The sequence below is a fragment of the Taudactylus pleione genome, unplaced genomic scaffold (assembly GCF_031769625.1).
Source record: "Taudactylus pleione unplaced genomic scaffold, aTauple2 ptg000041l, whole genome shotgun sequence".
In the NCBI taxonomy this organism is placed as follows: Eukaryota; Metazoa; Chordata; class Amphibia; order Anura; family Myobatrachidae; genus Taudactylus; species Taudactylus pleione.
In genome coordinates this window covers 20,313,288-20,328,922 of record NW_028284443.1, presented here as the reverse complement: position 1 = coordinate 20,328,922, position 15,635 = coordinate 20,313,288, and the positions used below count along the sequence as shown (strand labels likewise).

Below are 15,635 nucleotides of genomic sequence, written 5' to 3'. Positions count from 1 at the left end.
GTGTATCTATGGTTGTCTCCTATTCTGGAAAAAGAGGCTTCCTATGTCTATTCCCTATCCGCCTTCCCAAGAACAAATCTGGTCATGCCAGTAAAAAACCTTACAGGTGGCAACATTACTGTGCAACCTTTTAACATAATGGTGTTAAAACAAATTGATGACATAGGGAACATGTTTATATTATTTCACAAATTTAATGAAGGAAAAGGGGAAGGGAATATCAGTTGGCGTTGTCAGAAAGCAGCTGATTCAAATGGTTGTGTCAACTCTTATTGGTATGCTTAAGAAAAGGAAAAAAATGGGTATGAACAGCGCTAGAGTACCTTATTATAAATCATAAATCAATTGAAATATATCAATATTGTCATATGTCATAGATGTTATTGTAAACAGATGTAAATATATATAAAAAATTATAATATCATATAAAAAGTAACAATAAATTATATATATATAACGTAAATACAATTATGAAAATAGTTATAAATATCTATACGGCTTGATTGAAAATATTTAATTTATTAGTAGATATAAAAATATATTGAACGTATGGAAATAAACATAAATTTCATGAATATTGAACATCAAAATGTAATAATAATAAATAAAAAATACCCATTTTTACCCCTGTTCATACCCATTTTTTTAGGTTTATATTATTTGTACATGGCACTGATGACATATAAACTTATTTTTCATGGCAAAATATGAGGTATGTCTATAACATAACAAGGCTGATTCCACCTAGTAAACTAGGCAGTCAGAATCGGTTCTAACTGCATACGTAGTAACTTTGACCTTGTCTGAACCTGCATGACAAGCAGCAATACTATGATGTTCAGTTGATTGTGAGTCGCCATTTTATTTGGTTGTGTTTTCTGTAGAGTGCCGAAAAAATGCTAAGTTTAAAAGTTGAACGTGTCAATTTGAAATTTTTCGTAAAATTGTACAAAACACCAACAGAATGTTTTCAAATTCTTACTATGGCCTATGGAAATAACTGCCTGTCTCATGCGCATGTGTGTGAGTGGCACAAAAGATTCAGCGACAAAACACAGTCCATGCACTGGAAAACACAATCACCAAGAATGAAAAAAGCTCGTCAAAGCAAGTCAAAATTCAAAGCAATGCTCATTGTTTTTTTCGCTATCAAGGTTGTAATTTTGCAAGAATGGGTTCCAGAAGGAATAACAGTTAACCAGCATTATTATAAGAAAGTTTTGAAAAAGCTGAGAGAAAGAGTCAGAAAAAAATGGCCGCAACTGTGGAAAAATGGTTTAATTCTTCACCAGGACAATGCGCCTGCTCACACAGCACTTTCTGTGCAGCAGTTTTTGACTGACAATCACATTACTACACTTGAACATCCTCCATATTCGCCAGATTTAGCACCTTGCGACTTTTATCTTTACCCAAAAGTTAAATCAGTGCTTAAAGGGCCGCATTTTGAATCAGTTGATGCTGTAAAGAAGAAAACAGCAGATATGTTGAAACAACTAACAGAAATTGATTTGCTCCATGCCTTCCACCAGTGGAAAACGAGACTACAACGATGTTCTAGTGCAAATGGGGAGTATATTGTAGGGGACAAACATTGAATTTGTAATACAAATAAATAAAGATGAGTTATTTAATCAGTCTCGCTATGTAATAGACATACCTCGTCGGATGACATCAATATGATTGAATTGCAGAGGAAATATACCATCTGTAAGCCAAGTTGTTGGAGTGAAATTAATGAATATATGCCCCCACATCATCTGGGTTGGGGGTATTCCCGGTATTGCTACTAATCTTCCATAATTTTTCCCACTTAAGTTGTACACTGTATAGGCAAAAGTGATTCGACACACCCGTGCAAGCAAAATGCATACCATGCGTACCATGCACATTAGTTCCAAATGGTCACTAATGTGGCAGTATTGACAAGAACACTTCATAGGGAGGCCCATGCACTTGCAGTTCTATGGAAACAACAAATGTTTTCATCAGGATGACAATGCCACCTGTCTTGCTTCCAGGGTGACGCTGGACTGGTATACAGAACAGAGTCCAGATCTTAACCCCACTAAGGACTTCATTCAGAGGCGGCCGTACGGTCTATGACCGCACGGCCACCTCGATGTTTGTCCAGTGCACATGCGCACGAGGGAGCTGGCTCCTTCGTGCGCATACGTGAGACCCGCTACGACCGACAGCGCTGGTTGTAGTGGGTCTCTTTCCAAACGGGGCGAGCTGTCGATGTTGATTGACAGCTCACCCCGTTTGGAAGGAGGGGTGGGGGGGTGGCAGCCCAAACGGAGGCGTTCCCATGGGAACGCATGCCATTTGGGGGAGGCCCCATTGACATCACTAGTGATGTCAGAGGAGAGCTTCCGGCTCTGACAGAGCCAGAAGCTGTCCGGGGCTTACAACAAGTGAGACCCTACCCTAGGGTCTCATAGTAAACCCCGATGGTCACGATGGTCTATGACCATGGCGACCATCACCCTAGCGGTCATTAGAGCTGTGGGTGTAAACCCACAGCCTAACGACCGAAACAGAGGCGGCCGGTCAGGATGCAAGCGGCCGCCCAGTTTCTGAGCGACCGCTTGCATCCTCCGACCGCCTCAGAATGAGGGCTTAAGAACCATTGAGACGAATTGGAGTGATGGGTGTGTTCTAGGCCGACTCGACCTTCTGCAGTGTCATAGTTGGTAAATCATACTGCCTGGTGTTGTCCAGGAACTTGTGGACAGTTTGCCATGAAGGGTGTCTGCAGTAATCACTGCACGTGGTGAACCTACAAAGTACTGATGTCAATAACATCTTGTTGATCTATTTGCTGTCAGTGTCCTATCAATTTTGTCTACATAGTATATTTCCATGGCAAGTTTCCACATAGCATAGTTCTCTGAGCCAAATAGTTTTGTGTAGCTTATACTACTTCCTTTGCTGTACATATTTCCCTTGTACTGTATACGTATAAAGGAATTTTATGTACTTACAGCTTTGTTTTATTTAGAGATCTTGTAGCTGCTCTTTTGCTTTATTTACTTTAAACTCCGGGGCTTACGACAAGTGAGACCCTACCCTAGGGTCTCGTTGTAAGCCCCGATGGTCACGATGGTCTATGACCATCGCGACCATCACCCTAGCGGTCATTAGAGCTGTGGGTGTAAACCCACAGCCTAACGACCGAAACAGAGGCGGCCGGTCAGGTTGCAAGCGGCCGCCCAGTTTCTGAGCGACCGCTTGCATCCCCCGACCACCTCTGAATGAGGCCCTTTGTGTAGTGCCCCTGATATTAATGAGTGATTTATTTTTCTTATTTTTAGTAAATGGCTTATTGTATTTTCTATATTAGTAAATAAGTTTCCCACAAAATGCATATGATATGAAAAAAATGATAAATTGTGACAGGGATTATTAGAGTGTTCTTAACTAAGCTGAAGCGCTCATAAGAAATCTGTTAACTGTAGATTTCTTATATGACCTTCAGGTTAGTTAAGAACACTCTAATACATGTCACAACTCATCAGTTTATTTCATATGCATATTGTGGGATTCTTATATACTAAGAAATACAACACAAATTAGCTGGTATATACAGTATTGCTTTTTCCAGCCACATGATTATCTTTTAAATTTGCATGTTTTCCCAAAAGCTTGTGTATGAACAGAATAGCGATTTTGCTGACTCAGGCCCACAGTCTGAGATGGAATAATCTGATTGGTTGTGAGTTACAATATTCTCACAACCAATCTTATTTCCTGTATGGTCACGGCATCACATTTACTTCCTTTTTTGTCACACACCTCTCACAGCTGTGGCCACTGCCTGCTGTCTGCTGCACACTCTTCTTCCCTTGATGTTCTGCTAAGGGACCTCCAATGGAATGGAGGAATATCTACTTTCTCCTGCTTCCCATGAATAACATCTTCCCAGGAGTGATCCTGACTGTTACATTTGGTGAGTATTTTACTTTTTTCACCTATGTCTTTTGTCTACTCTAACATGTGCTACTTACTAAATATGTTTGTTTTTTTTAATTCTAGAATTCAACTTCACACACCTCTCACAGCCACGACCACCATCTTCTGACTGCTGCACACTCCATCAGCTGATTCCTGCACATTTCACTGTCTGCTGATTGCTGCTCACTTCACCATCTACTGACTGCTGCCCACTTCACCATTTGCTGATTGCTGCTGAGTGCTGCTCACTTCACCATCTGCTGACTGCTGCCCTCTCCACTGTCTGCTGATTGCTGCTCACTTCACCATCTGCATACTTCTGCACACTTGACCATCTGCTGTTTGCTGCTCAATCCACCATCTGCTGACTGCTGCACTCTCCACTGTCTGCTGATTGCTGCTCACTCCACCATCTACTGACTACTGCCTACTCCAATGTCTGCTGACTTCTGCTCAATCCAACATCTGCTGGCAGCAGTCAGGAGATGGTGGAATGAGCAGAACTCAGCAAACAGTTCAGTTTGTAGAAGTCAGCAAATGGTGAAGTGATCAGCAATTAGTGAAATACTCCATCATTTGCTGACTGCTGATGACACCACCATCTGCTGACTGCAGCACACTCCACCATCTGCTGATTGCTACACACTCCACCATCTACTGACTGTTGTACACTACACCATCTGCTGATTGCTGCTCGCTACACCATCCACTGACTGCTGAACCGTCACAAGCCACTGCACAGCGTGTGCAGGGCAAGGTGAACGCCGGACGAGCGTTCGCTGAAACTCTTCCTACTGTACTACCTGTCCATCATGCTGGGATTGATCTGGATTGGCTCTTGCTTCTATTTCCTCCTGGTGGGAATGCTGCCCTGATGCTGGTGATAGCATTTCATGTGTTTCCAGTTGTGGTCAGTCTCCTGTTGTTTCTAGTCGAGTTCCAGTTATCCTGTCAGCTTTATTTCTTGCCTGCCATTTGTACCATCGAAGCAGCACAGTCCGCATAACATCTGCCATCTACCGTTTGTGTCATCTAGGTGGCACAGTGCGCATTCCAGCTCCCAGCCGCTTGTATCATCCCAGAGGAACAGAGTGCACTCGCAGTCCTGAGTGCGCAACCAGTGTCCAGCGGCTTGTGTCAACCCAGCGGCACATGTCGTACCCCAGCGTCCAAAGTACGCTATCCAGCGTATCATTGCTTGTGTCAACCTGGCGACATAGGCCGCGCCTCAGCATCCTTAGTATGCAATCCAACGTACCATTGCTTGTGTCAACCTGGCGACACAGGCTGCACCTCAGCATTCAAAGTACACAACCCAGTGTACCAACGCTTGTGTCAACCTGGCGACACAAGTCGCAAACCAGCATCTTAAGTACGTCTCCACTGTACCATCACTAGTGTCAACTCGGAGACACTAGGTATCTTCACTTCTACCAGCCAAGGCACACCAGCCCTCAAGGCAGCTATACGGCCCAAAGGCCGCATCTTGCTCATGGCCCGCAGACCACAACCAGCCAAGGATTCCAGCCCTCAAGGCTGCTACATGGCTCAAAAGCTGCACTGTGCTTACGGTCCACAGGCCACAATCAGCCTAGGTCATCTGCTCCCATGACTGTAAACAGCAATTCCCTCCTTGACTAAACCTCAGATTCCTAACATGCACACTCCACCATCTGCTGACTGCCGCACACTCTACAATCTGCTGACTGCTGCATACTCGACTGTCTGCCAATTGCTGCTAACTCCACCATTTGCCGACTGCTGCACACTCCTCTGTCATTGAAGTTCTACTTAATAACCGTGGAATAACTACTTTCTCCTACTGTTGCTGCACAACATCTTCCCAGGAGTAAACCCGACAAATACATTTGGGGAGTAACTTACTTTTATACTTTTACTTTTATAGTATATGATGTATTTTTTTTCAACACATGTTTCTGAATACTGTATATAATTAAGTTCTCATTTTGCTTTTTTTATTTTTCATAGTTGGTTCACTGCATTTCAACTGTAGCATGAAGTGTGCATCCCATGGAACTGATGATTCATGAAAATACTAAACAGTTACAACTCGCACATTTATTTACAACCTCTACTTAGGTAGACTTTGGGGTAGATTTACTAAAGCTTCTAGAACAGACAAGTGGGGTTATTGCCCATAGCAACCAATCAGATTCTATCATTCTCTATAATGGAATAGATAAATTATATGCAAATCTGAATGGTTGCTATGGGAAATGCCACCTCTTTTCATTTTTAGAAGCTTTATTAAACTTACCCCTCAGAGTCTACCTAAAGAGAAGAAAGGCCTGTATCTTCCACTGGCTCTGATGAAGTGAATGATGCATTAACATGAACAAGTTGTGGTGAAAATGGCTCAAAAAGTTATTCTACTGTAGTTCATCTTCAACCCTTGGCAAGAAGGAAATTCAAGCAAGTAGGTATAAGGAACTTCAATGGATGATCTATAGTCAGACCACTGGTATTGTAAAAAGTGATGTATGTGGCTCATTTCTTGAAATTGCATAGATGGAAATCCAAAAATAATACAAGGTTATACAGGGCCATTCAAGCTGGACAGCTTTCATAAACATCATATCAGTATCACAAGTGTGTGAAACCTTGTGATGTACAACTTTCCCCGGATGCTACTCCTTGGGCTGCATGTATAAAGAAAGTTGATGAAAAGTTCTTATTAACCACTTGCCTGGCATGGTCGTATCAGATACGACCATACCAGACTGGGCTTTACTTGACATGGTCGTATCTGATACGACCTGTCAGAAATGCCCACTGAGCGGTTGCGGAAAGCCAATCTTCCCGCAGCTGCCTTTCATCAGAGGGACCTCATGGTCCCTCTACAGCCGCAGCTCCGCCTCATTTGCGTCCCAATCACTGCTGGCCACAGTGATCGGGTACACGGCATTACCCCGTTTCTAGCGTGGTTGACATCCATGCTAGCAGCAGCCGTGGCTGCTGCTGAGTCCCGGTCACTGTGGCCAGCAGTGATCAGGATGCGCCGGCATCACACCCTGCGCCACAGCTACAGGGCAGCCGATACCTCACTGTAAGGTGCAGCCGCGACTCCTGGAAGCCAGTTGCGGCTACTGCTGTGAGGAGTCTCCGGCCAGCGACATCCCCCCCTCCACACAGCTGCAAGCCAGGCTGCCGTCACCTCAACAGAATGCAGCACCAGCGGCTACTGGAAGCCGGCCATGGCTGCTGATGTGACCACCCGGTAGCACCCGGACTCACCTCCCCCGTTCAGGTGCTCTCTGTCAGGCAGCTAAGCTATCTCCCTCCTGGCCAGGGGTTACCCCACCTCCTTCTCATTCCTTCCGGCCAGGAGCTGCTCCGCCTCTTCTGCCTCCCTCTTGTGCCCGATCACTGCTTGCCACAGTAAGACACACAGCAAATATATATATATATATATATATATATATATAATTAATCCAATGAGCTGCACTCATAGCATCAAGTTCACCATGTGGGGTGCTCTATTTAGAGACAGCAAAGTCCAAAGCATAAGGAAGAGAGAATAGGCACTCACCATTCAGTAGAAGGAATCTTTAATAACTCACATATATAGCATGATGAAATCGACATTTCGGTCCTACCAGGACCTTTGTCAAGACAGAGACAATCGCCACAAAGCTACCACCAACAAGACACACAGAACACTATCCCCTGTGCCTGCTGATATAGCCACATCAATTAGTAAGCTCCACCCTGTCAATCAACACAATGAGTGAACATAAGGAAACTACTATCACATACACTGCATCAGCGCACTATGGGAATACTTACAACACTATATTGTGCAAAGCAGACATACCTGTGCAAAGCAGACATACCGCTAATGCAGCATCAGCCGCTAGCGTGTTATTAGTCAACAAAACAAATACAGTTCATGCCTGCATCGCGTCAAGACCGGAAATAGCATGCGCTCCACCAAGTGGAACGCACCAGCGATGCGACAGGTCAGTGCCAGCCAAATGCCTAAGCAGTTGCTGGGTAACATAACATAACAATAAGCCAGTAATGTACTACATGGCCTATCATAGATAATCACAACTACAGTTAGCATAGGGACAATCCCCTCATAAAAAATGCACTACACAGAAAGAATAAGATCAATCAAACAGATAGATCGCATAGATAATTACTAAGTAACATGGCACAGCAGCAAACCCATATCAGAGTGAACTGTAAATCGAGGATGTTCACCACTACAAGCTACATTAGGACAATTACTACAAAAAAGACAAACGACACTAAATTACCAAGACAGAGCTACACAAACCATTCAAATGGACAGTTGCCAAAATAGTGGCAACAACAACCATCGATGTCAAAGATGAAACCATCGATGAATATTAAACATCACCATATTCAACAATGAATACTATAGGTGGCTAGATCAACAGGCAACAAAGGGATAACCACATGGAGACACACATAACATACAAAACCAACATATTAGACACCAAATATATAAAAACAGGCACCGAAGTGCACATTAAAGGGTTAAATATCCAGAATATTGGACTGTCACTAATAATCACCAAATAATCCAAATGGAATGAAAAAATAACTAACCATGTGCTGACATTGCAAAACAAGACAAAAAATAAAAAAATAAAAAAAATATATAAATTCCAGCAGTCGAAATCCTCATGTACCATATAAGGCACACCACAAAGCATCGGTCGCAAGCAGCTTATGGGTATTACCGCAAGAAGATATTATACGGATGGTATTCATTGAGGCCCTTTGGGGATACAGTATCCAGTTTAAAGATCCACATTGCCTCACGTTTTTTGAGAAGAAGCTCCCTATCCCCACCACGTACAGGTGGTGGGACATGGTCAATAAGCATACATCTTAATGAGGCCGCAGAGTGTCCACAAGCCACAAAATGTTTAGCCACTGGTTTATCGGACTTATTGGTAAGTAAGGCAGCCCAAATAGTAGAACGATGATTGGCCATGCGGTCCCTGAAAGGTCTTGTAGCCATCCCTACATAGTAGAGACCGCATGGACACATCAAAATATATATTACGAAGTCCGACAAACAATGTAATCGATGGCGAATGGCTATCTTCTTGCCATTATGCGGATGAGAAAAACACGCCCCCATTGTCATTGAACGACAGGTAATGCAATCTGCACATTTATAACAGCCAGGGCGATGAGTCGACAGCCAGTTTGTCTGTAGCGCCATGGGTTGTTTCATCGGCCGCATAAGTAACTGTCGCAGACTGGGACCACGGCGGTAATCCATCATAGGGGGTCTTTTGCTCATATTCTTAAATGCTGGATCCGTAGTGATAGCCGACCAATGTCGTCGAATAGCATTATCGGTAGTTGAAGCAGCTAAATCATATGTGGCAGGATAAATCATTTGTGAGGGATCTATCTCCTTTTTAGTTGTAATATTTAAATGTCTCTGTCGTGCCTTCAACAAGCATCGATCAACAACTGAAGGTGAGTAGCCTCTCTCTAGGAATCTGGTACACATATCAGTTAATTGTATCTCAGTGGCCTGCTGAGAAGTGTTATTCCGTAAAACTCGGATAAACTGAGATATTGGAAGGGACTCCTTGAGTCTGCTCGCATGATGACTCGACGCATGGAGAAGAGTGTTGCGGTCTGTTGGTTTCCGGTACAGGGTAGAATTCAGACTGGTACCCTGACGTGTGATAGTCACATCCAAAAAATGTATACAATCCTTATTGATATCAGCAGTAAATCGAATGGGACTATCTAATGCATTGAGAATCGAAACCATATCGTAAAACTCTACATCTGTCCCGTGCCAAATAAGGAACAGATCGTCGATATAACGTTTATAACAAATAATTTTATGTCCAAATAATATATACCCATACATACAGTATATAAATATTATATATACACAGTCTATAACTGTATATCAATACAGTGTGTGTATATATATATATATATATATTCAGTATATGTGTATGTGAATGAATATATATGTGTATGTACTGTATGTATGTATATATATATATATATATATATATGCGTGTGTGTATATACACATACATATATACACACACACACACACAATAGGGACCATCGATGTTTTGCAGCCCCAACCGATATAAAGGCAACATCAGTGGCTGCGGTCTCAAATAATCAGTGAACATTTTATCGATGGTTTCCCCATTGACCATCGATGGTACACCTGTCAATAGCTACCATTACAGTATACCATAAAAATTGCTATTTATAGTTTAGGTAAGTTTTAAAAAAGATGTTCTTGACCTAATTCAAATATCAAGAAAAAATAACAATTTCTGAGCAGTTTTTGGAAAAATAATATGTCAGTTACGTGATTAAGGTGGCCTACTGTGTTGCCAAAAATAAGCCCTTTACTGACTTTGAAGGATTCCTGCTGGTGACAAGTAAATTTGTTGTTGAAATAACAAATTATTATGCAATGATAAAAGATATAAAGAATTTATCTCACCCTTTGCATGTTTTAATGAGATTATTTGAATTTTGAAGAAATAAAAATCAAAATATATTATTCTTCTACTTGACAGATCAACTGATAATGCTGATGTTGAAAAGATACTAATCTAAGTGTGGTACATAAAGAACCATTCTGTATGTGAAACCTTTTTGTCATTTGTACCTATTGAGAGTGCAACAACAGAAAACACCATGGAGAAGGAACTGGATAAACATGTGCTTTTACAATGAGTGTTGTACAAGCAACTAATTGATATTGGCACTGATGGTGCAGCAAACATGATCAGTACAAAAAATGGTCATGCACAGAACATTAAGTAAAAACTGGACCATGCTGTTGATGTCCATTCCGCAGATTAAACTTGAGTGTTTCATCTTCGGTCAAAAATGTAAAATACATGCAGGACTATGGCCCTCATTCAGAGCCGCTCGTTAGCGGCAGTACGCTCGTTCCGAGCGATGTTTGCACATCTGCGCATGCGTACGCTTTTTAGTACGCATGCGCGAACCAGTCAGTGCGGCCGAAAATCCTTTGTACGCTATATAGCGAGTGCCTGCTATTTTGAGTGGCAGAATGTGGAGTATGTGGGTGGTAACAGGGGAAGGTGCTTGAAAACGGGGAGTGGAGATCCGAACGCAGGCGTGCTTAAAGGTCAAAGCGGGCGTTTTATGGGTGTGTATATTTAAAACAGCAGCGTCATTGACCACGTCACTGGGTTATTTTATAGCCAGAACTGCACGCAAATTTGTGGTAGCAAACACCAACCACAAGAATAGCGAGCAGTTCATACGCTGGTCGATGTACTCGATTAATCTAATAAATAGCGGACATGACGTAGGATGCGTGCGGCCAGGGGGCGTTTTTAACAAATAAACGAGCGTATGTTTTGCTCGTTCGTTCAGACTTAGAGGTGTGAACAGACTGCAATGTGCGTACGGATCATTTGAATAGCCACCCCTTGTTTTTAAACGAACGACCGCAAATAGCGTACGGCTCTGAATGAGGGCCTATGACATGGTCTTGGAGAAGCTTTTTAAATTCAGCAATCTCCAAAAAGAATGTCAGAATTGTAAGTGGTAGCAGAAAACCTGGAAAGCAAGATTAGAAAGTTTCAATGCTTGCATAATGTATGATGCGTTGCAAGCAAGGTGGAGGCTCTCTCAACACAGATTGGAAGTGTGGCACCAGATTACAGGTTTGTAGACATGCTGCAGTTTATATTAGACTCTCTGGTGTTACTCAAAAATATTTCACTTTTCCTATGCATGGTCAAAGTGCATGTGAATTACACTATCACATCACTACAATCACTTAAATCTTCCCATTGAGTATATGAAGATAAATACTTCCTTAACTGGGATGTATCAAGTTGTTCAGCTGCATTATATGAGTAGTTCAGCATCATCTTCTGTCTAAACAGACAAAACATAATTGGAAATGCAGTTAAATACTTAAAAGAGAGATTTCATTCTGACCATGCAAGAGGTTTAAAAGTGTGCTACAGTTTTCGATACATTAACATGGCCACTTGGCAAGTTATCGTGTTCTAGAAATAACAAAATTAATTCTTTATATAAAGAATTTCTGTGAAACAACTCAACTTAATGAATGGTATAAATTTAAAATTCTTGGCAAGGAAATAAACGGAGTGACCTGCTCCAGCTAGCACTAACTAATAAGGAAAGATTTCCAGTTTTTGGAAGATTGTTGTCTCTTTTACACCAGTCTCAATGGTGTCTTGTGAGAGGGGATTCAGTCTAAGGAATCTTATTAAAAATAACATGAGATAATCACTGCAACAAGGTTTAAGTGATCTGATAATGACCAACTTGAATGGTCCCCATCTACTGAAGATTTCAGTCCCAACATGTCTGTAGACAAGTGGTATATTAATTCTAAAGAAACAAGGTATTGCCATGGACCCAAACACCACAAATAAATTAGTGATAGTCATTAGTTTTATGCTTGTTCTGTTTTATTTATAGTGGTTTCCCTGTACATGCTTCATTTTTTGGGGGGACGGACAGTTGTCTGGCTCCTAAACATCTAAACTGGCCCCAAGATGTTCGAAAAAATGTCAAACCCTGCTTTAACCTATTAGCAGATTCTATTGATGTTAATAGGTGTCAGCAAATTTGTAATAGAGTTAGTCCACATGAAGACAACTTAACTAGGGATTGATTTATTAGCCTTCAGGCACAAGCCAGTGACCGGCTTTTTGATTAAGATATTCATATCGAAACACATCAGAGCTGTGGGTAGAGAGCAACATTTTGAAACCACAAGGAGTGGAGAATATGATAGGCAATCTTTCAGACACCTGGGGAGTCACAGGATGTGAACATCGTATGAGGTTCTGAATTGTTGTGGACCTGAGGTGGTGATAGGAGCAGACACAGCAGCAGATTTAAATGAAAAAGTGGGGTTTTTAATAGGTGACTTAGAAGACATGGGAATGACAAATGAAAAGTCCAGGTATAGCACTAAAGTGCACTTGATAACTGTAGTGGGGGTTAATGGGAAAATGTCCAGATAGTGACAGGCAGGAACATTCCAGTAAAGAAGTATGGTGAGCTGAAACAGGATGCAGGTATGATGAGCTGTAACTGAATGCAGGAATGATGAGCTGTAATGAATGCAGGTATGGTGAGCTGTAACAAATGCAGGCTGAGGTAATTCAGTCCAGCTGGGAGTGAAGGGAGGCAAGGTGCAGGGAACAGCAGGTTCAGGTACTCAGGCAGGTGAAAGGTATGTGGAGGGTGCAGGGTAAATCCAGCAGGTTGGAGCAGGCAAGGTTCAGGCTAGTAGCGTAACAGACAGCAGGCAGGTAAGGCACAGGTACTCTCTCTCAGCCGCAGCTGAGAAACATGTTGCACTGGCAAAGGAAGGAAGTCTCTGGACCTTCCTAAATACTCAGTGCCGCGCTGTGACTGGCTGGAATGAGCACATGACCTACCAGGATTGGACAGCCTGAATCACATGGCCGCAGGCAAGATGGCGGCGGCTATGCCAACGGAATGGAAACACCCCCAGACCTCACCAGGCCTAGTGATAATGTGCCTGCACAGAACTACACACAGCCAATGCCCTTCGCCAAACACCAGCACCGCTGCCATAACAATCTCACAGGTAATACCCGGTGACTACCATGCCAAGAAACCCTGGCCATGACACATCATCTTTGATTGATGTACCTTAGAATCCTCTCTTTCTGGTAGGAGATCAAACTAAAGTACTGTATTTGTATGTGATATGCTCACATTTGGGGGTCTACTCATAGAGCAGTCAGAAGCTCTGTTTAGCTGAAAAGAGGGCTTTTCACTGCTTTTGGCAATTCATACAGGGGCTTACATGGAGAAGGTTATTCCTTCTCTAGTGGCATCCCCATGTGTATGAATCGCATCACCATACATTTTTATGGTGAGTGCGAATCATGGAATGGAACTGAACAGAGCAGGTGAGTTGCATACTTCACTGCTCTCTGCACAGCACCCAGTGCTGGCTCCGCCCCCTGTTATCCAGCATCTTTTGCAGCAGGTCTGCCATGACCTGCTGCTATCCGATGAAGGCGCATGTGCAGTGAGAAGCAGACGTATTGGGTACCCAATATGTCTGTCTTCTCACTGCTTCCAGTGATCGCGTAGGGTCCAGATACCGCACAAAAACACCGGACAGGTAAATCTACATGAATGTCTCCTTAACAGTGTTGTATATCACATTGCTGTGATGCAATATATAGTGATATTGTTAGCCACTTCATGTTCCTCATGAATAGACCCCTTGATTTCATTTTTATAATTGCAATTTTTTTTTCATTAAATCATTTTCTTTATAAGATGTCTGCAAAGCTATCCACATCTCATGTGCTAATGATTTACCGTGGATTGTGGAATACACATGCTGCTCCACAACTAAGACCATTGTCCCCGTGGCTCTATGCACATCATATGGGTTAGTGGTATCCCCAGGATTGCTAGAACCTTCTATAATTTTTCCCACTTAAGTTACATTTCCATGATGACTTTCCATGCAGCATATTTCTCTGAGCCAGCTATTGCAAAGCTCATACTAGCCACTGCGCTGTACTTATTTCCCTTGTACATTCATGTAGATGTAAGCAGATATATTATAGAGGTTAGTCCATATGAAGATAGCCTAACCAGGTATTGGTTTATTACCCAGCAGGAACAAGTGCAGGTGATGCACAGTATGCAAGTATGTACAGGGTTAATATTCAGCAGTATTTGCAAGGTTAATACAGCAGTGGTATCAGAGCAGGGACTCTATTATAGGTACACTCTCCAATGTGAGAGAAAGCTCAGAGACACGTTCTCTATCTATGGAGGATTACAGGGAAAGACACACATATCAGTTGCACATGTGCAGTAGAACATTTAGTCCATGGATTACACTGATAAAAATGTGACTCCACTGGGAGACAGCACATGGAATGCTCTCCCTACTTTAGCAAATACAAATAAAGATTCCCACAGATTCATTGTTTCTGCAGATTGTTCATCCTATCTATGAAAATACCATGCAAGCCAGCCATCTTGGTGACACTACATAGGTTACAATGGGTGGGCTGAGCAATACCTGGAGTACTGATTACATTTTGGGAAGTTAGAAAGTACAAAGTACACTATACAAAATATAAGATACCCATAGAATTAGTTTCAAAAATTGTTCATCCTACACACTACATAGGATACAAAGGATGGAATAAGTAATACATGGATACTGTATATGAATGACACATCAAACTAGCATAGATACAAATATAGCACACAAAATCCAGGTTGCCCATAGCATTGCTCAAGTCACAGATTGTTCATTTCACCCACAAAAGGATCAGGCAAAGCAAACACTACTGGGTGCTCTGCATAGGTTACAATGGATGAGATGAGCAGTACAGTACATGGAGTTCTAATAAACCTTGTGGAGATACAGACCACAACATATAAAATACTACATACCTACAGATAACATACCATACAAAGACCACATAAAACACAAGGTGAAGCAGAAATCATGGGTGTACAAATAACACAATACATTGGGCCCACAATACACAGCTGGTGTAGTAGCAATCTGGGCACTCCATTATGCATATACAGGGGCTAATTCTGCATTGCATGCAAGTGCAATGCTGAACACAGGCAAAGCCAGGGGCTAC

At 42.2% G+C, this 15,635-nt stretch overlaps 1 pseudogene; it reads left to right on the top strand.

Annotated features, from left to right (window-relative positions):
* Positions 1–12,125, top strand: part of LOC148538020 (uncharacterized) — a 28,381-nt pseudogene extending 16,256 nt beyond the window's left edge.
* Positions 12,126–15,635: the final 3,510 nt, after the last annotated feature.